Here is a 21,249-nt window from a genome sequence, read left to right as displayed (position 1 = left end):
CACATTTCACATTGGCCGGCTCCTGCTACAGCTCCTGCTGGTGCTCCTGCTGCTGCAGCTGCTGGCCTCGACCGTCATTCTTACGCATTTCGCATCCAAGTGGTTGAACAATTATTCAATTAAAACTGATGCTTCTCGCTACTCGCAGACATTGGCTAGGCCATTTTATTATTTTCCGTTCATTCTCATGTTTTTCTTCTTTTTTTTTCTGCATGCTTTTATTTGCGCTTACTTGAGCCACGTGCCAAGGACAGCTGTCTCGCAAAGGATGCGTGCGTGTGTGTCTGGCTGTCTGATTGACTGCCCGGGCTGACTGGCTGCCTGATTGAAAAGACACTCCGTCATCTCCTCTGGCTGTGGTGCTGCCTGTTCGCTGCAGACCAACATAAATAAATGCTTAAGCAGCGACCCACAGACCCGGGAACAGCGGCTACTGACAGGGGCCATCCTGCCTCTGCCACTGCCTCAGTTCACATGACAACAAGATATCCCTTTTTTTATGCTCGAGCGGTACGAATAATGAAATTATAATACACACACACACGCACAAGTCAATGCGAGTGTGTGCACAGACATGCGAGATATCCTGTAATTTTGATGTTTAACATTATTACAATTTCTAGTAATTCAAATATTCAATAGACAATCATAGAAGATTAAAGCACCCTCTACCTATACAGGTAGTTTCAGTTCGTGCCATGGTTACCTTCAGTCGCACATACAGTTTGCCGGCCAACTCTATCCTGTTTGGCCATTTCTTTTGTAAATACAGATGAATGCTGACAAGTGGCGTGTGGCATGAGGCAGTGAGGCAGTGAAGCATGGGCCATGATTGAACCACGTGGAGCAGGTGAGCCTTGCCCACAGTTTGACCTCAAGTGTTTTGCTTATGAAAATGTCTTTTGGCAAGCAAAATGAGACGAGAACTGAATCGATTCAAGGCATCAGGGATCAGTCAATAATGCTGACATCATATTGAAGGCAGGCTGACAGACCTGTCAGTTCACAATTTAAGCAAAGGTGAAAGAGAGTGTGTACATGTGTGCGTGTATGCGTGTGTGTGCGTAGGTGGCGTATTGAATACATTTTTCAATTATGTTCAACTTCAGCCAGAGGGTAGAACTGGGTTAGGGTTGGTAATTGTTTGGGCGGGCAGCATTAAGTGCTTCCAACTCATTACACAAATGCGGCTTAAAACAAGCATATGATATGAATTGGATAAACGGCATAAAAGCATATCTAATATTTTAGCCAGGTGTGCAACCCCTATAGTATATACCTATATACCTGCACACCTGCAGTCGTATACTACACTCAAACACGTAGCCACAATTTCCTTTGCATACATTTAAAAATAGATCAATTTGAGACCAAACAACACACAACAGTCGCTAACAGAAGTATGTGGCTAAAAATAGCTAAAAATGCTGTGCTATACTCAGTCAAAAGACACCTATTCAGAAGGATGTTATACCTTACATATTTACCAATTTCAATCCACCTTTTTCGGCATTATAAAAGATATTTCATGTCACATGTGCAATTCATGATATTTGTGTTCTTATATCATTAAAACGCTGCATAAATGATTCAATTTAAGCTCTTTAATTGATAGAAGGATTTTATCTATGATTCGGTCTTTGATACACATACTTTTTGCAGCCATTATACACAGACCCCTAGCATTTTTGCCTCTAAGCCACATGGACACACACACTCGCACACACACATACAGACACTGACCCAGTGTATTCGCTTTGAAAGGCTGCAAATTGCCGCAGCATCACATTGCTACACGTGCCGCTGCCCCTCTTCACGCTGCCCCACTCTCCCTGTCGCTGCGGCACTTGAATAGAAAACGTTGCACATTTGAGGGCTGGCCGGGGACAAAGGCGAGCGGCAGAAGCAGGTGAAAAGTGAAAGGCTCCAAATGTTGTTGCTACTTTGTTAGCTAGCATTTTAGCGAGTTTTTACCGTAGAATATCGGTTGGAGTGTGTGTGTGTGTATATGTGTGTGTGTCTGAGAGTGTCTCGTTGTCGCCCTTGTCATGGATGGCGCTTGGCGTAATTAAAGCTAAATAGCCAGCATAATGAGCAAGTAATTAGCGATGCTTTTGCCAACAGCTTGCCGCGTCCTGTGACCCGCATCTATACAACTCGCCTCCCCGCAGCCATTACGCGGCCGCTGCCTGCTTCAGGCAAATATTGGAGCTGGAGCTGGAGCTATGATCTTAGAGCTTGCATAATTTGCGCACTACTTTGGTGTTACCCAAGGATATTATTGCTGCTCTCTGATTTGCCCTGGGATCATTCAATAGGTGATTTTCATTAAATTTTTAATTATCTATAATAATTAGATGTCAAATTTTAATTAATACAATTGCTCATCAGAGCTTCAAAACTAATTAAAATTGAAATCTAATTATTGATTATACATACATACTTTTTATCTAAAATTTGTTTTTTTTGTTTTTTTTCTTTTTCACAAATATATTTAGTTATAAATTTCACATTAAATTCGTTTGCATTTTAACACAACGATTGCCTTATGGCTGACAGCTAACGGTAAACATATAGTTTGTAATGTATCGATCTTATGTATGAATGCAGCGGGCGTTAACTTCTCTCTTCGAATTTCAGGCCCCCCGTTGGGCGCCATAAAATCTATGTAACGAGCGTACTCGAGTATGAAAGCGATCTTCGTCCATTCGCATGTTTACATATATACATATATACATATATACACATACATGTATACATACATACATACATCAACATACATCAACATACACAAGACGTGGATCGGGTAGTGGCGGGCGGAATCCTCTGGTTCCCTTAGCTCTGTCGGCGGTGGGGTGGGTCTTGCCAAACCGTCACCAATACACACAAACTTTAAAATTTTTAGGATTCCTATGCAACACAAACATTCGGACAACAAGAAAAACGAAACAAACACGGACAGTTAGAAAGACGCGGAAGCCGAGGTGGTGTTGGCTTCTCGCTGTCTTTACCCAAACCCAACCATGATCTTCAGCTTTAAATTGTTTATGAAGATCCCCTAATAAAGATTGCCTCGACTCTCTCTCTCTTCTATGCCAACGCTATACTCCTAGCCTACCATATTAATCCATCAAGGAAACTCAAAAAAATTCTAAAAGATACATTTATTCTTTAAATTACTCTAACTAGACTATTACATTTTCATGTACTCTTAATTACTGTCGCTTCATGTTCTTTAATTTATATTTATGTATGTGCATGTGTTTGGTATGTAGTTTGAGTGTATAATAAAATAAAAAAAACTACATAATATGAAAAAATTACAAATGTATAAAAAGGTTAGCAATATAGTAATAATAACATAATAATATAATAATATAATATTACAATAAAATATTAAAAGAATGTTTAAATCATATTTTAGACATTTGGGGAGTATTCGTTAATATATATTAATTTAAAAATTTAGTTTTAATTCATAGCTTTTATTTCATAGTTTTTATTTCTTAGTTTGTATTTCATTCTTTATTCAAAATTTTTTTCTTTTTTTTCTATTTTTTTCTTTATTTATTTATTTAGTTTTATTTCGTTATACATTTTGGGGACATGATAGGGAGGGGAAGACAAGGGTTAATTTAGCACTCACAGTTCTTTTTGTTGTATGTCCACCGCTGAAAGGCCTTTCGTTTGGTGACTGCTGCTGCTGCTATATGGAGGATGTGTGAACTATTGTGTATTATTTTAATGCATTATTATTATTTTAGTGGGGAATTATAGTATCATACTTTTCGGTCTTTTTTTTTTTTTTTTTTTTTATGTATTATATATATATAATTCTATATATGTATAATATTCATTATTGTCTATTAAATCAAGAATTTATTTAACCAATAAGCATTTAAAGTTCTTTTTTTTTTTTTTTTCGTGTACTTGCAGTTTTATGCTGCACGTTCACTTTTATCAAATTTGTCTTGGAAGCTTTTTTTTCATGTTTTTTTCTTCACATACACATTGCGCACACGTGCAAATATATATACATAATTTTCTCTAATTTTTGTTTCTTTTTAAACCGCACATATAATGATTTGTAATTTTTAGTTTATATATATATATATATATTTTTTTTTCACTAATATGTCGTCAATAATCCCTCGCCGTTCTGCGATCTGCTATACATTTTATTTCGGGTGCTATTTTTCGGGGCTCTTTTTTTTTCTTCGGTGGCTAATCTTTTTTTTTTTTCGGGGGCTACTTTAATATATAGCCCTAACCTCTGCACAGCGCATATGTGCATGTGGCCTTCTGCTGGCCGAGAGGTTAGGGTTATATTAAAGGCTGCAAAATACAAAAAACCAACTTAGTTTCTGTAAACTAAGTTTTAATTTATATTAATTTTGATCGAAATACCTTTTTTTGCCTGCTTGCACACTTGTTGTTTCCCACGAATAAAAATGCGTGCGGCTGCGCGCACCAAAGTCAATGACTGACTAGCTCAGCTGGTCACGGTGGGCCAAATTCAGAAAATTCCAATCTTTTGTGGAGGGCAATAATCTTTTGTGTATGTTTCTTTTTGTTAAATATATATATAAAGATAGATATATATATAATTATTAACAAAAATTTTAGCTGGATAGCACTCCACGCTGAGGGTATCTTCTTGAAAATGTGGGCCGGAAAAAGATGGAGCTGGCAATGTGGCCGCTTTTTATACGCCCACATTCCAGTGTTCTTGGTTTCAATGTTTCGCTCTCAGCGAAGCTTCGGACCGCGGGATGCTAGTGAGCGTATTTCTCCCACTGTCTCCGACGAGCGAGCACAGCGTAAGCTTAACGAAAGCTCGATCGCTAAAGCTCCGCTCTCTGTCTCTCTCGTGCATTGCATTGCAGCGCAGGCGACAATGTTGTCGCAAACGACATGCGCTGCAATTTGCAATATTACAAATTGGCAACCATTACACCACCCGATAATATACAACGTTAGACAGTATATTAGCGGGAATCAGCTTCTAATATCTTTGGCATGGTAAGTACCGACTTCTTGGCCTTGCAGGTTCTTAAGCAGATAGTAACAATTTCCTAACTTTTTCTTAACTCGGCATTTTAGAAATTGTGGTCCTAGTTTGGCATTAATATTTTGCGAAAATTTACTCAAAGCAAAATTTCTTCTAAAGACTTCTTGTCCTTCTTTGAAAGTAACCGATTTAGCTCTGAGATTATATTGGCCTGCGTTTCGTTCATGGGCTCGACGGATATTGATCTGGATATCGTGTCTCAATAGAGCCAGATTGTCGGATCTAGAGATCGGGATTATTGGCTCTTGGAGCAAATGCAAATCTTTTAATAATTTATAGTCCGCTCCGTGTGTTATCATATCGAGTCCAAAAAGTGCTCGGTATGGCGAACAGTTTAGCGATTGATGCAGTCCTGAGCGTAACGCACATGAAATGCTCGTGAGATGAACATCCCATTCAGTTTGATCGTTTTGCAAGTATGAACGAATCGCTGCTAGCAAAGATCGGTTTACACGTTCGGCCGCGTTACTCTGTGGTGAGTAAAGAGCGGTGTATACGTGTTTGATGCCTAGTTCCGTCAAAAAGGCGTTAAATTCTTTTGACTTGAACTGAGTGCCATTATCACTAACGATAGTTTCAGGGACCCCAAAACTATGAAATATGTGCTTTAGCAGATACTCTTGAATCTTTGCAGACGTGAACTTCTTTAATGGACATAGCCAATGGTATTTGCTAAAATGGTCCAAAACTATAAGCAACCCTATATGACCTTGTTTACTACGAGGATATGGTCCAAGAAGGTCAATGTAAAGTCTTTGAAACGGCCTATATGAAGGGATATGATCACCCATTGGGGGTTTCAATGTATAATTAGGGGCTTTGCTTTCTTTACAAGTATCGCATGAACGAATATAGTCTCTCACATCTTTTGCTAGACCTGGCCAAAAGAGATGCCTACGTAGCTTTTCTATGGTCTTTTGCATTCCGGCATGGGCTGAAGTACAACTATTATGGGCTTGTTTAAGGGCACTTGCTCGAAGGCTCTCGGGGACCCATAGCTTCCAAGATAGTTTTTCTTGTTCTTGCTGACCATTTGCATGTTCGGTGCGAACATATAAAAAGTTTCCAACCAATTTCAGATCGGGAAATCGAGACTTTTGCTCGGAATATTTCTTTATGAGCTCTAAATAAGAATCTTCTGAAAAAGCATTTGATGTGAGGTCTATAATCGGGTTCATATCAAGTTCTAATATTTCATTTTCGCTTAATCGAGATAATGCATCTGGGACTACATGTTCTTTGCCTTTTCGATGACTAAAAGTAAATTTAAACTGCTGTAAACGAAAAATCCAGCGAGCTAGTCTACCAGAGATATTCTGCTGCCGCATAAGCCAAAGCAAGCTAGAATGATCGGTAACCACTTCGAATTCTTGCAGTTCTAAATAGCATCGAAACTTCTCAATTGCGAGTATCACTGCGAGACACTCGCGCTCGGTAACACTATAATTGCGTTGAGAGCGATTTAATTTCTTCGACATAAATGCGATTGGCTTTTCGTCATTTGTATCTGAGAGTTGCACAAGCACGGCACCAATACCAAAATCGCTGGCATCGCAATGTAAATAAAATTTTTTGCTAAAATCTGGATTTGTTAAAATGGGAGCAGTAGTCAATACTTTCTTTAACTTATCCATAGCCATTTGTGCTTCGGGAGGCCAGACAAATTTTGACTTTGTTGAGAGTACGTCAGTAATTGGACAAGTAAGATCTGCGAAGTTATGTATAAATCGTCTGTACCACCCACACACTCCTAGAAATCCACGAACTTGCTTTAAGTTTTTGGGCGGTGGCCAATTAATTATACAAGATACTTTGGATTGATCTGGGCTAATACCTCCACTTCCAATTACATAGCCTAAATAATTAATGCTTGTAACGCAAAAGTGACTTTTATCTATGTTCAGAGTTAGATTCGCTTTTCGAAATTGATCTGCTAGACGGACTAAAATTGATAAATGAGATGGAAAATCTTCTGAGACGACACAAAGGTCATCCAGGTATCCAAACACACAATGCCTCAGATCTGGTGGAATAAGCTGGTCCATTAAACGACACATTGTGGAGGGGGCATTGCATAAACCAAAGGGCATAACTTTAAACTGGTATAAAGGGCGGCCTGGGACTGTGAATGCAGTCAAATGCTTAGACTCCTCAGTGAGTTTAATTTGCCAAAAAGCATCCTTCAAATCTAATTTCGAAATAAGATTTGCTTTAGGTAATCGCGAAAATATTCCATCAATGCTGGGCAAAGGATACGCGTCCTTTTTAGTAGCATCATTGAGTCTGCGAGCATCTAAACATAAGCGAACTTTATTAGGTTTTACTACGAGGCGCATAGGTGAACTCCAAGGGCTAACAGAAGGTTCAATCACATCCAACTGAAGCATTCGATCAATTTCTTGATATAACAGCTTTTCTACAGCGGGACTGACTGGATAGAATCTTTGTTTCACTGGCTTTGCGTCTCCAATATCTATGTGGTGCTCTATAAGTGTTGTACGCCCCAAACTATGAGATGCATTTGGAAATAATCCTTTTACTAGCTCTAGTTGTTGAATCTCTGTCTTCGTTAAAGGATATGACTGTTCGTGGGAATTATTCTTGCTTGTATCAGCTATCTCTATAGCGTTAATAATGTTTGGTGCAAGGCGAAAGGATTTCCAGAAATCATGTCCTAAAATGAGATTCTGCTTTATGCTGGGAATAATATATAATGTGATTGGCTTGGTGACAGAGTTATATGTCAGTTCTACGTCTAAATATCCAATAATGGTTTGACTCTCTCCTCCGGCTGTTTTTGCTTTCGATTTTATAGGCTTAAACTCTGACAGCTTCGAAAAATCTTGTGTTGCTAATTTCGAACCTATACAACTAATATTTGCTCCAGTATCTAACAGACCAAGTTCTGTATAATTTAAGAACGAAACTTCAGCATAGCTACGAAAGTCGGTTCCATTATTGAAAATCGTAGATATTTGCAAATTCCGGTTTTTCTTTACCTCTGAATAATATGTCTTTAATCTTTGAGTTCGCTTGCTAATAGCAGGCGGGTTATCTTGAAATATTCGATTTCGAACCTCTACATAATTTTGTAAGCGTTCTTCGTAGGGACGAAAACGAATTGCAGACGTATTCGAGTGCAAGTTTTGCAACTCGGGTGTATCTGTATCTGTGCTTTTGGGTTCTACATTTTCGTGGGCATCCTGCTGTTGACGGATGCCTTCTGCCGGTTTTCCGACTGTCTCTGTAGGCAGACTTTGCACTGTGGCTTATATACATTGGGCTGTCCACAACCGTAGCAGAAAATGCGACGTTCAGATAGACAGTTTTCCCAGATATGGCCTATTTCTTCGCAATTCCAGCAACGAAGTTTCTGATGAGAGGCGCGTATAGCTGCAAGCTCTGCATCTAGTGAATCGCCTTCTACATCATCAGCTATTTCTTCGACAGCATAAACTTGTCTACGCTGTACTACTGGCTTTGCCTGATTAAAACGACAACTAGTCTCATACGCTAAGTTTTCGCTCATTTGAACTAAACGGCGTAAGTGTCCTACCGAGTGAACTGGCTGATATAATAGCTTCCCGCGTATTTCAGGGAGTAAGTTATTCTTTAAAATTTCCATTAATTCTTCTTCTGCTACCTTGAGTGAAGATTTATCTATAAGAGAGGCTACCGATTCATAAAAAGTTGAAAAAGACTCTCCTGGTTTTTGCTTTCGAGCTCTGATCATCTCCATCTTCATAAAGCTTGACCGATAATCATCGTACTGTTGACGAAGGGATGCACAGAGGTCAGACCAAATAATATGATCAACTTGTTTGTGGTATCTCCAATACCATGATCGAGCCTTTCCAGTAAATAACACATGCATATTCTTGCACATGCCTGTGAAATCACTATCTAAGGTCTCATCTGTTAACGATTTAACGCGATAGATAAATTCATTAACCCCTAATCCATCTGATGAACCATCAAATTGAACTCCCCACTTTTGCATAATGTCAACGATCCTTCGACTATTCAAGGAGCAAGCGCCTATTGATGGGGACTCGCGACTGTTCGCTACCGGCAATGATTCGATTGGCGAAGGGCGATTGTTTATGGCTAACGAGGACATGACCCTAGTGACTGTTTCTTCAATCATGTTCTGTATAACATTGTAGTCCGGTTGCTGCGATCTTTGAGGATTCGCACCACGGAATGGTCGAGTTGCTCTGGGTCGTCCCCTAGTAGTTCTGGGTCGCGCAGCTTCAGCCTGACTCGGGCTTTGACTCGCATCTAAAGCTGATGACTGTGCGCCACTAGCATTCAACAAAGCAGCTTCTTGTACATTAGCTGTATTGTTGGCCTCTGCTAGTGCTAAAGTTCTGGCAAGATTTCTGGTTGTAACTCGACGAGTTACTGGAGCTGGTGGCGGAGCTGTCTCGTGCCTCCGAGAGGGTGAGCAATTGCCTACTACTAGCTTCATTTGCTGCTTATCTATTGGTGTCTGGCAAGTATAACAGATGGTATTTTCTGTTAACCACGCTTCTACGCAGTTTTTATGAAAAATGTGCTGACACGCTAATAAATAGCAAGGATATGTATCATCCATTTCTGTCGCACATAGTGCGCATTTATTTTCTGTACTACCTACAGATGCGACGTGCGGCGGTGTATTTATAACTGGCATAATTACTAAAAAGTGTTGTTAAGCTTGACTATAAATGGCATAGAGAGAGAAAATCGAGGTATTCTTATTAGTTCTAACTGTTCCGAATTGTTTCATTTTGGGCTATTGAAACTAAATCTAGCAGGTATTTACAAATTTATTATCGCTACCATCAAAAACTATACTATTCGGCAAGGGAATGCACAGGCAGCATATCTCCGAGTTCCAGACAATAGTACACTTAAAGACGCAACGACAACAACTTATCAACACACAACTAGCATTGCTTAAGGCTTCTACCATTCTTCATTTAAGTAAAGAATACCCTCCAGGGATAATCAGTATTGGTATCCTAGCCGAATACACAATATTCTGGAATTATTTAGAGAAGTTTTTCTAGAACTAGATTGAATTGTGGCTTCATCCACAGCAAACAAAAACGAGCTACAATTGTGAGGGAAGATGTTCTTTTCCAAAGCAGAGATGCTTTAATTCATTTAAAGTTGAAAGATTCTTCAAGGTGTCTCGGTCTGCGATCCAGGCTTGAATCCAGCAGCTTCGTAGTACCTATGAAAACAAATCTATTCCTCTCAGCAGTCGCTGTTGCGATAGCTAGACCAACCCAGTCTAAGTCTATTTCAGCAATACAGGCTACTGAGACAACTAATATTCTCACAAAAGGGGGTGTTTTGTATGACTACTACTCCATATAGAAGAAGTGGCCATACAAGAAAACTTTGGTTCACTGAAAGCGTATCAACTCACAGTGCCTCACAAACAATTTCGGTTCACTGAAAGCTAATGAACTCACAGTGCCCCACAAACAATTTCGGTTCACTGAAAGCTAATGAACTCACAGTGCCCCACGTTGGGCGCCATAAAATTTATGTAATGTATCGATCTTATGTATGAATGCAGCGGGCGTTAACTTCTCTCTTCGAATTTCAGGCCCCCCGTTGGGCGCCATAAAATCTATGTAACGAGCGTACTCGAGTATGAAAGCGATCTTCGTCCATTCGCATGTTTACATATATACATATATACATATATACACATACATGTATACATACATACATACATCAACATACATCAACATACACAAGACGTGGATCGGGTAGTGGCGGGCGGAATCCTCTGGTTCCCTTAGCTCTGTCGGCGGTGGGGTGGGTCTTGCCAAACCGTCACCAATACACACAAACTTTAAAATTTTTAGGATTCCTATGCAACACAAACATTCGGACAACAAGAAAAACGAAACAAACACGGACAGTTAGAAAGACGCGGAAGCCGAGGTGGTGTTGGCTTCTCGCTGTCTTTACCCAAACCCAACCATGATCTTCAGCTTTAAATTGTTTATGAAGATCCCCTAATAAAGATTGCCTCGACTCTCTCTCTCTTCTATGCCAACGCTATACTCCTAGCCTACCATATTAATCCATCAAGGAAACTCAAAAAAATTCTAAAAGATACATTTATTCTTTAAATTACTCTAACTAGACTATTACATTTTCATGTACTCTTAATTACTGTCGCTTCATGTTCTTTAATTTATATTTATGTATGTGCATGTGTTTGGTATGTAGTTTGAGTGTATAATAAAATAAAAAAAACTACATAATATGAAAAAATTACAAATGTATAAAAAGGTTAGCAATATAGTAATAATAACATAATAATATAATAATATAATATTACAATAAAATATTAAAAGAATGTTTAAATCATATTTTAGACATTTGGGGAGTATTCGTTAATATATATTAATTTAAAAATTTAGTTTTAATTCATAGCTTTTATTTCATAGTTTTTATTTCTTAGTTTGTATTTCATTCTTTATTCAAAATTTTTTTCTTTTTTTTCTATTTTTTTCTTTATTTATTTATTTAGTTTTATTTCGTTATACATTTTGGGGACATGATAGGGAGGGGAAGACAAGGGTTAATTTAGCACTCACAGTTCTTTTTGTTGTATGTCCACCGCTGAAAGGCCTTTCGTTTGGTGACTGCTGCTGCTGCTATATGGAGGATGTGTGAACTATTGTGTATTATTTTAATGCATTATTATTATTTTAGTGGGGAATTATAGTATCATACTTTTCGGTCTTTTTTTTTTTTTTTTTTTTTTATGTATTATATATATATAATTCTATATATGTATAATATTCATTATTGTCTATTAAATCAAGAATTTATTTAACCAATAAGCATTTAAAGTTCTTTTTTTTTTTTTTTTCGTGTACTTGCAGTTTTATGCTGCACGTTCACTTTTATCAAATTTGTCTTGGAAGCTTTTTTTTCATGTTTTTTTCTTCACATACACATTGCGCACACGTGCAAATATATATACATAATTTTCTCTAATTTTTGTTTCTTTTTAAACCGCACATATAATGATTTGTAATTTTTAGTTTATATATATATATATATATTTTTTTTTCACTAATATGTCGTCAATAATCCCTCGCCGTTCTGCGATCTGCTATACATTTTATTTCGGGTGCTATTTTTCGGGGCTCTTTTTTTTTCTTCGGTGGCTAATCTTTTTTTTTTTTCGGGGGCTACTTTAATATATAGCCCTAACCTCTGCACAGCGCATATGTGCATGTGGCCTTCTGCTGGCCGAGAGGTTAGGGTTATATTAAAGGCTGCAAAATACAAAAAACCAACTTAGTTTCTGTAAACTAAGTTTTAATTTATATTAATTTTGATCGAAATACCTTTTTTTGCCTGCTTGCACACTTGTTGTTTCCCACGAATAAAAATGCGTGCGGCTGCGCGCACCAAAGTCAATGACTGACTAGCTCAGCTGGTCACGGTGGGCCAAATTCAGAAAATTCCAATCTTTTGTGGAGGGCAATAATCTTTTGTGTATGTTTCTTTTTGTTAAATATATATATAAAGATAGATATATATATAATTATTAACAAAAATTTTAGCTGGATAGCACTCCACGCTGAGGGTATCTTCTTGAAAATGTGGGCCGGAAAAAGATGGAGCTGGCAATGTGGCCGCTTTTTATACGCCCACATTCCAGTGTTCTTGGTTTCAATGTTTCGCTCTCAGCGAAGCTTCGGACCGCGGGATGCTAGTGAGCGTATTTCTCCCACTGTCTCCGACGAGCGAGCACAGCGTAAGCTTAACGAAAGCTCGATCGCTAAAGCTCCGCTCTCTGTCTCTCTCGTGCATTGCATTGCAGCGCAGGCGACAATGTTGTCGCAAACGACATGCGCTGCAATTTGCAATATTACAAATTGGCAACCATTACAAGTTGCCCACATTACGAGCCACCCCGGTCGGAACCAATCTGTTTGCCAGCCTGTTGGCCCCGCATTGCCTGGCAAACAAGGACTCGACGCCGTCTCTAAAGCAAATTCAAATAGTAGAGTAAGTTTCTTTCTCATTAGGCGTCATGTTTGCGCATACACACGCACAGACACACACCTAAGCAGATAAACACACTTAAAGAAAGTTTATAGAATTCTTTATTGGCTTTAATTGAAGTTCAGCTCGAACATTTTTTAATATATGAAAGATTTTCAATATGGATTTTGCCTATCAAATATTTCAGTTGATTCACTTTTACATTTTATTAAAAAGTAACAACTCCATTTAATCAAAATTAAAAAAAAAAAAATACTAATAAACATAAAATCTAAAATAATAAAAATTTAAGTAGATTGCATGAGTCCTACGATATTTGTTTTGCAACTCAACTAAAATAATTCTCTCAGTGTACGCACAGTGGGTCGGTCGTTTAAAGCAATTTTGACACCAGCAGCTGAAGCGGCTTAATGAGTCCAAATCCAGAGCCCGCAAGTTTTAGCCACGCAACAGCGACCCACAAAGTGGGGCCCGTAGTGGTTGGTGGTTGGACGTCTTTGCTTTTATTTGGGCTAATGTCTATAGACAAGAAGAGTGTGTATTGGGGACTCTTTAGGATGGGGCATTGAAGGCCGCTTTGTTTGTGTGGTGTAATATAAACAAGCCTTATGCTCACAATACCAACAACAGCAACAACACTACAACAATAAAAATGCTCATGTTTTAATTAATCATTGCCTGGCTAAACAAAAGTCAAGCTGACATCGGGCCAATGCAATGGCTGGGTGGGCAAGCTAAGGTATGAGTATCAAGAAGGAAAGGAAAAGACAAGCGACAGCAATGTGAACAACAAAAATGTCTCGATAAATATGTCAACAGACGAGCACCAGCCCAACCCCCCGCACCACCCAACCACTCACGCATTGGACAGCGCTCACACAAATATTTGCAGCTGCGATAATCAAATTTACATTTCACTAAAGTTGGACTCGAGCTCAGTTCATCCACTCGAACCACCCACTGTGGTGCGGCGTCACCAGTGGCGCTTTAATTACAGCACAAATGCCAGGCATTGCAGCAATAGCTACTATCGTCTTATGCCCTTTCGGCTGCCACAGCAGCTACATTTCGCCCAACGGCACCTACTCTCTCTCTCTCTCACACACACACATTGTTGCGTGCTTACATGGAAAGTGACTTAGCCATGGTTTCAACAGAATGTCCTCATTTTGTTGCCCGCTCTTTCTCATTTGGTGCAGCAGGTGTTGCCACCAGGTGAGACGTGTTCGAAATTTGCTTGCATTTCTTCAACTCTAGAGTGATTTCATTCTAATTAAACGATATTAATTTCAACTATAAAAACATTCACATACTTTATTTATATTTAATTTAATATTACCAACAGTTTCATAAAATTTCATAAACTTTCCAAGAAATATTTAAGCACAGTTTTTATGCATAGAAACTAGTTCAGATATTAAAGACTTCGCTCTTGAACGCTATAAAATCCAATTACTTTAACATTTTATGCTTGAATTTTAAATTGAGATAAATTTTAGGAATTCGTTCACATGCTGAAGAGTTAAAAATTTATATGCAATAAAAATCGCAGCACGCATTTTTTATACTTTTGCTGACATTAAAACAAAATCAATAAATAAATGCATATACGAAAGTCTTTAGTGTCGTCAAAAATTTCGATATACATTTAAAAGTTAATCATTAAACTTAATGCGAAATTAAGTGTGTTTAAATTTCCATTCGTCATCAATCTTCGATAGGGAAAGCGATTACTCTTCATATCTGCTAGCCCTATGGCAATGCCGTTTGCAGTGAGCTCTCGCTCGGGATATTAACATGGCTAAGTAGTCAGACCTTGTCGCTGTTATCACGCCCACCCCACTCACTCTCAGGAACCCTTAGGCCTTTTGGGCCGACAACAACAAATGACATGACATTTGGGAATTTATCTTTGCAGAAATACTTGCGGCAAAAGGAACGAGCGAAGCATCTAATAAATTAAGCGATACAATGTGGCTGCACGCAGAGGGGGGCAAGGGTAGACGGAGAAAGGCAGTCGCACTATAAGCGCAGATTGGCCATGCCACGCCCACTGGCAATTTGGCTGGAATTCGAACGGAGGAGCAGGCAAGTTGAACTGTAAACAAACGCGACAATTTATCTTACTTTCATTTAATTGTCAACGTTCAAATCGCTAACAAAACGGAGCCGAAATTGAAGCTGCCAAAGTTATCTGAGCACACACTCTGTCTGAGTATACATATATATATATATATGTGTGCATGTGTGACAGCCACAGATAATCAACGTTAAATTAGCGCTAACAAATTGACACAAACACAAAACACAAAAGCAAAATTGCTCCGCTTGCTCTTTGGCAAAAGCCTCATTTGCTGTCTCTTCTTTTGTTTTTCAAAATAAATAGCAAAACAATATTGTCATGCGAAGAGAGCTTAAGCGAAAAAAATCGCATTTATGCCTTCTTTTTTTTTTTTGTCAAAAGCATAACAGGCCCCTCATATAGTTGAGAATTTATTTAAATGTCATTCACTGTTGCGCCGTCATCAGCCAAAAAGTATGCAACGCTTTCGTGTGCGATGATAAATACGCATACGTAGCACTATGGGCATAATTGTTGAATATATTGTTAAATTAATGAAGTACTAAATAGCTAAATAGCTGCGTATTTTGCTGCTCATATGATTCCATTTATATATGATAAAGTTTGTAGAGTAGAAGAAATCAAATATCCCGAGGACTCTGACTATTCAGCATTTCAGTGCTGCAAAATACTATTCAAATTCAATACTTGAAAAGCACTTCAAATTTTCATAGAAAAATGAATCAACTTGGCCCACAGTGCACTAGTTTTGCTTGGTGCTGTTCGTTGTTGTTTCGTTGGTGTTGGTGACGTCGTGCTTATCATAAAGTGGGTCAGCCGCTCACTGACACACTGACACTTAAGTGCATATACACGCACACACACACACACTCTCTCACATAGCCAGTGAGACAGTAGCAGCTAAAAGTATGCAGCTGATATAGCGTTGTGTTTGATACACTCAAGCGTCGACAGACGCACTCAACGACACAACGACAGCAGCAGCGACAGAGACAGAAGCAGAGGCAGCACCAGCAACAACACGTTGACACAGTTGACGTCTAGAGCTGTAATGCAGTCGGGCAAGCACTCAGTCAACCTCAGAGCCACAGCACCCTAGCCCCCCCTTACCACCCTAGCCCGTTAGTTCGTGCCGCAGCTCCATCTGGCAGCCATTGTTGTCATTTGTAATTTTTCTGCATCTTGTTGTTGCAGTGTTTAGCCAACAGTTTGTGAGTGTGTGTGTGTGAGAGTGACGGAAACGCAAGAGTGTCTCATTGTGCTGCCCATCAAAATGCGGCTAAGTAGTTGCAAACGTTTAAATGTTGATTGTGGCCAACAAAAATTGTTTTCACTCGGTTCGAGTTTAGTCAAGGATAATCGTAAAGCCCAAGTACATTTGCGTTAATCCCAGCTCAACAAGCGCACAATTATGGCGTGTCCTGTTTGCTGTTGATATTGCCAGGCAACTAATTTGCTCAGCTGATTGATGTTGCCCACTCAGACCAGTTGCAACACGTGCAACGTGTTGTGGCATAGTCATAGTCATGGTCAATCTTCGGCTTGATTTCGTCATTAGCAGCTCTTGGCCGGGTTAGACGGCCATTGTGACCATTGTGAATGCTTTGCAGGTCAAGTGTTTATGTGTGTGTGTCTGTGTGTGTGAGTGTTGTGCTTGCCACAACAATTGTCGCAGCACGGCAAACTCCTTGTGTTCCAGCCCTTGCCCCGCGCTCTGGACGAGGCGCAGTGGGGCGCACCTGAAGTCTGAAGTCAGTAGCGCACTAAGTGAAACAGCCAACACAAATAGCACACGTTTGGTCCACAAGCACATATATTCATGCACACACACACTCACACACATATATACACACACACACACACAATCGCTTTGACTATGCAAACAATTATCCAGCGTTGCGTATATGCAACGTGTGCCATTGTCTAGCATTTGAGCCGCACACGCTGCCAGCCGTAACATGTATGTGTGTGTGTGTGAGCCTATTTGTGTGACAATTGCCACATCTACTCGGCAGAAGCAACAACCATCAGTTTTACCCCAACCTTTGCAGTCGCTTTGCCAGAGCTTCTCTTTGCGCAGATCTCAGCTAAATTTTCTAATGCATTTTGTGCGTGTTTATTATTTTAATTACTAGCTGGCAGAACTTGAATGCCTGCTAATGCAAATTGTTGTCTGCTTAACAGAGACTCTACTTGCCTCTCACACACATATCACTCCTCCTCTCTCTTTCTCGCCCTCTCGCTCTACTCCATAAAATTAACTATTAAACGCTTGGTTCACTAATTAAAACGCATCATGATGATTTGCTTATGAGGAACAGCTGTAGCTTTAGCTCCTTTCCCGCTACACATGACATCATGCTCTTGCATGTATATATATATGTGTGTGTGTGTGCTTGCGTGCAACAAATGACAACACTTTTGTGCTATTGCTTCGATTTTGACTTGTGTCTGAAAATGATTTTGCATTTCTATCTGGTTTATTGCTTCGCATCTAATGAAGTGGTTCTCGGGCCACGCCCACACAGAACAACGCCCACTATTTGGCAACGATAATGACTTGGCTCATTTGTTACTGCTGCTTGCGACGCTTGTCTATAAATAAAGCGACATTATGGGATTAATTTCGATATGCATTTGTTTTCATTAGTCTAATTTCATCAGTGTGCGTGCGTGTGTGTGTGTGATCGTGGGCGTGACAGCTGCCTGTTAGCATATTGTCTTAATGTCTGTGCGTGTGTGTGTGTGTGAGTTTAGTGTGTGTATTTCAGTTTAAGCGATTCGCCAGCTCGCGCTATAGAATTCAGAATAGAGCCATGAATATTGCATCCATTGTTTATGCAAATTGATTCCAGCCATAACGAATTACCAAATATGCTCAATCTGTTAAATTTAAGCCGCTTTCTATTTGTACACACCATAGCACTCTGCATTAAGCACTGCTGCGAGCTGCAGGCATATATAGCCCTAACTGCTATTGAAAGGCCTTTATTTGCCACTCATAATGACTTCCATTTCATGTGGTAAGCATGCCAAGGCTCAAGCTGCACTGAAAGCCACGAGTGCTGGCAATGTGGATGCGTGTGTATTGGTGCGTGTAGCTGACAAAAGATGTTCGTTGCGGTAATCAAAATGTTCGATTCGAACTCCAAGTGCTTAGGTAAACGTGAATAGGAATTAATTTGATATTGCCTTTTAGGCTGCCAAGATAATAAATTGGTTACACTCAAATGTTCCATAGAGAGTCCTGTATGGTTTACGCGTTTAAGCGAATATAGATAAGAGACACAGTAAACAAAAGACTAAGACGAAGATAGTATTATATTCTAAGACATTTCCTACTCATTCTAGATTTATTCGAATTTCATTTGCTTAAATCTCTCTCGAGTTCAATTGTTAACTCTAATTAAAGCACCTCAACAGTGTTAACACTCTAACACAAACCTAATGCAATAAGTACGGTCATAACTCGTAATTGGCTTCTTTATTAGAACTTTTGAAGCACACTGCTCCATTTAATCTGCTTTGTCGTTTCTAATAATTTGATATATGATTGCTTAGCTAAATGCAGCTGACATTGTACTTAATCAACATTTTGTACTCATCTTTAGTGCTTAGTCCGAGCACTACTCAAATTTCATATTTAATTTAGTATTTAGTTCTAGATTCTGTGGGCTAAAAGTGGGCAACCGAAGCCTGTGGGCTTAAATAAGCAAACAGTTTACTATAAGCCATGCAAAACGTTATGGCAACCCTCAAAATAGCTGACTCTCTCCATATGTGTGTATTAGTGTGTGTGTGTGTGCGTGTCTGTGTTTATTGTGTGTAGGTAGTTGGCTAACTGTTGTTATCAGCTTTCATAATAATTGCAGCTGCAAATTGCCTTTATTTATTGTTTAGCAACGGCAGCGGCTACAGCATCTGTTGCAACTGCAGTTATTTTAATGATGACAAGTGTTTGCATTGCCCCATGGACAGCAATTGCATATGTGTATTCGTGTGTGTGTGAGTGTGAGTGTGTGTGGGGTTTGCATGTAAATTTAAATCATAAACACACGGGACCTCAATAAACTCTGCTCATTACAGCTGCTAATAAATTGTCATAGCCACAGAGCGAGTCCCTAAGCTGAACTACGCAACAACTACAACAGCACACAAACAACAATCACACACTCACGCGCACACACACACAGTTGTCACATGCATGGCAAACAACATTTACAGCTCAGTTCATTGGGTCCTTGTGGGTCATTGTTTTAGCTGCTCTCGAAGCTTGGCTCGCAGACGTCAGCAGTTTGTTGAACTGCTCGCCATTGACACTTAACCTCCGTATGTGTGTGTGCCTCTGTGTGTGTGGGCTAAAAATCAATTATTAGCTAGCAAAAAATAAAAAGCAAATCGGATGTGACAGCGAGAATTCGCCAAATAGAATGAGAGAAACACAGAGAACGAAATAGAAAAACATCAACAGAAGCGCCACAGTCCGCTGTCTGCGCGTAGGTGTCGACATCATAAATAAAAACCCAATTAATATATCATCGCTGCAAGGCGTCAGATACTCTGGGCAAAACTAACAGGGCGTGGCAGATGCCCAGACGGTGATTAGAGACAACACACTTACTGTCCAGCACAGCACTGGCAATGTGTCTATTTGAGTCCGAATAAAAAATAAACAACGCCAAGGCAAACAGCTGATGCGACGGCACAGAAACTTCAGGCGGAAGTCGAAGTGGAAATTCGCTTTCTAAATACTTATTATAAATCTTCTTAATGTAAATATATTACTTTTTGGAGCAGCAAATATTTATGAGATGTCTAAATTTGTAAAGCAATATTTGCACAAATCTAAACCGACAAAAATTGAAATTTATTGAATAATAATAATATTGCATATATATAAAAATATAAAAAAGATAATTAATATAGATAATTAATATATTATTATTTATATTCTAAGGCATATTCATATGTATAATATTTATAATGAATAATGATTTGTTAACTATCTTTATTCTGTTAAAATAATCAATTTTCAATCAATCCTTTCTTTAAATCCTTTTAGAATGATTTTAATGTAATTCTTAATAAAGTAATTATACTTGACAGTCCTTAAAAATGATTTTTTAAACTTCCATAAGCACTTTTTATTTCATCATGGCTCGATATGGTATGCCTGTTAATTGGGGCATATTGGGCGGGCCAATACCTCAACAGTTTGATGGACATAGGTTTCTTCTTTTATTTGGGTACTATTATATTCATGTTTATAATTTACATTATCGTTGACATTGGGTTCGTTAAATAAATAATATGAATATTAACTTACTTAGAGTCTTGAGTCTCGTATTAAAAAATTATTTATATCGGATGTCAAGCAGAAGTGAATTGCCCTATGCAAGTTTATAAAAACTTTAATCAAGTCTAAATATAAATATGAAGTACATAAATATAGTGAATAATGGCGAGCATGATAATTTTCTTCTATAGACATAATGACCTACGCACTTAACGACAATCATATTTTTAGCTGACAGTCATAGCGTAATTTGACTTGAAAATTAGCAGCATAGCTGGACTTGCAATTTAGCTGATTGTCTGTTTTCTGTTTGCCAAGTCCAAAATGGAATACAACTTAACTTGCGCATAATTTGGCCACGTTTAAAAGGTCACATACTTTAGCCAAAAGTTGGCTAACTCGTTGCTGCTGACAGTCCGGACAAAAGGCGTTAAGCGATGTAACGCTAATGATAACAACGCACGCAGCAGCCGCAACAACAACAACGGCAACAGCAACACAAACACTCAACAACAACAATAACACTTTAGGTAGAGCGACAGCGACAACTGTTTGCCGGTAGTGGAAAGGCATGTTACACATACGCCGCGTTGTACGCATTATAAATGATGCGAGCCATGTCTTGCTTTTATTTTTCTTTCAGCTTGGTTTTGGCTTCGACTTTGGTTGTTCTTCCTTTTCATCCTCTCTTCTCTTCTCTTTCTTTCTTTATTGTTGTTGTTGTATTTTTGGTTTCGTTTCTTGCAAAAGCCGTCAAATGACTTT

The 21,249-nt window shown here is 38.9% G+C and overlaps 1 protein-coding gene and 1 long non-coding RNA gene across 6 annotated transcripts in view; both read right to left on the bottom strand.

Annotated features, from left to right (window-relative positions):
* Ptp99A (Protein tyrosine phosphatase 99A) overlaps positions 1 to 21,249 on the bottom strand; it is a 153,327-nt gene that overhangs the window by 101,353 nt on the left and 30,725 nt on the right. The gene's annotated exons all lie outside the window — the stretch shown is intronic.
* Positions 3,494 to 20,071, bottom strand: LOC149270268 (uncharacterized). The gene is made up of 2 exons (XR_016269601.1): positions 12,442 to 20,071; positions 3,494 to 12,369 (listed from the first exon to the last, which is right to left on the bottom strand). It is a non-coding gene; the product is annotated as an uncharacterized LOC149270268 (long non-coding RNA).

The sequence above is a fragment of the Drosophila arizonae genome, chromosome 2 (genome assembly GCF_054131065.1).
Source record: "Drosophila arizonae isolate 15081-1271.41 chromosome 2, UAZ_ARI_1.0, whole genome shotgun sequence".
Lineage (NCBI taxonomy): Eukaryota > Metazoa > Arthropoda > Insecta > Diptera > Drosophilidae > Drosophila > Drosophila arizonae.
The sequence above is the reverse complement of the archived record's forward strand: the minus strand, read 5'-3'. Positions and strand labels throughout refer to the sequence as shown.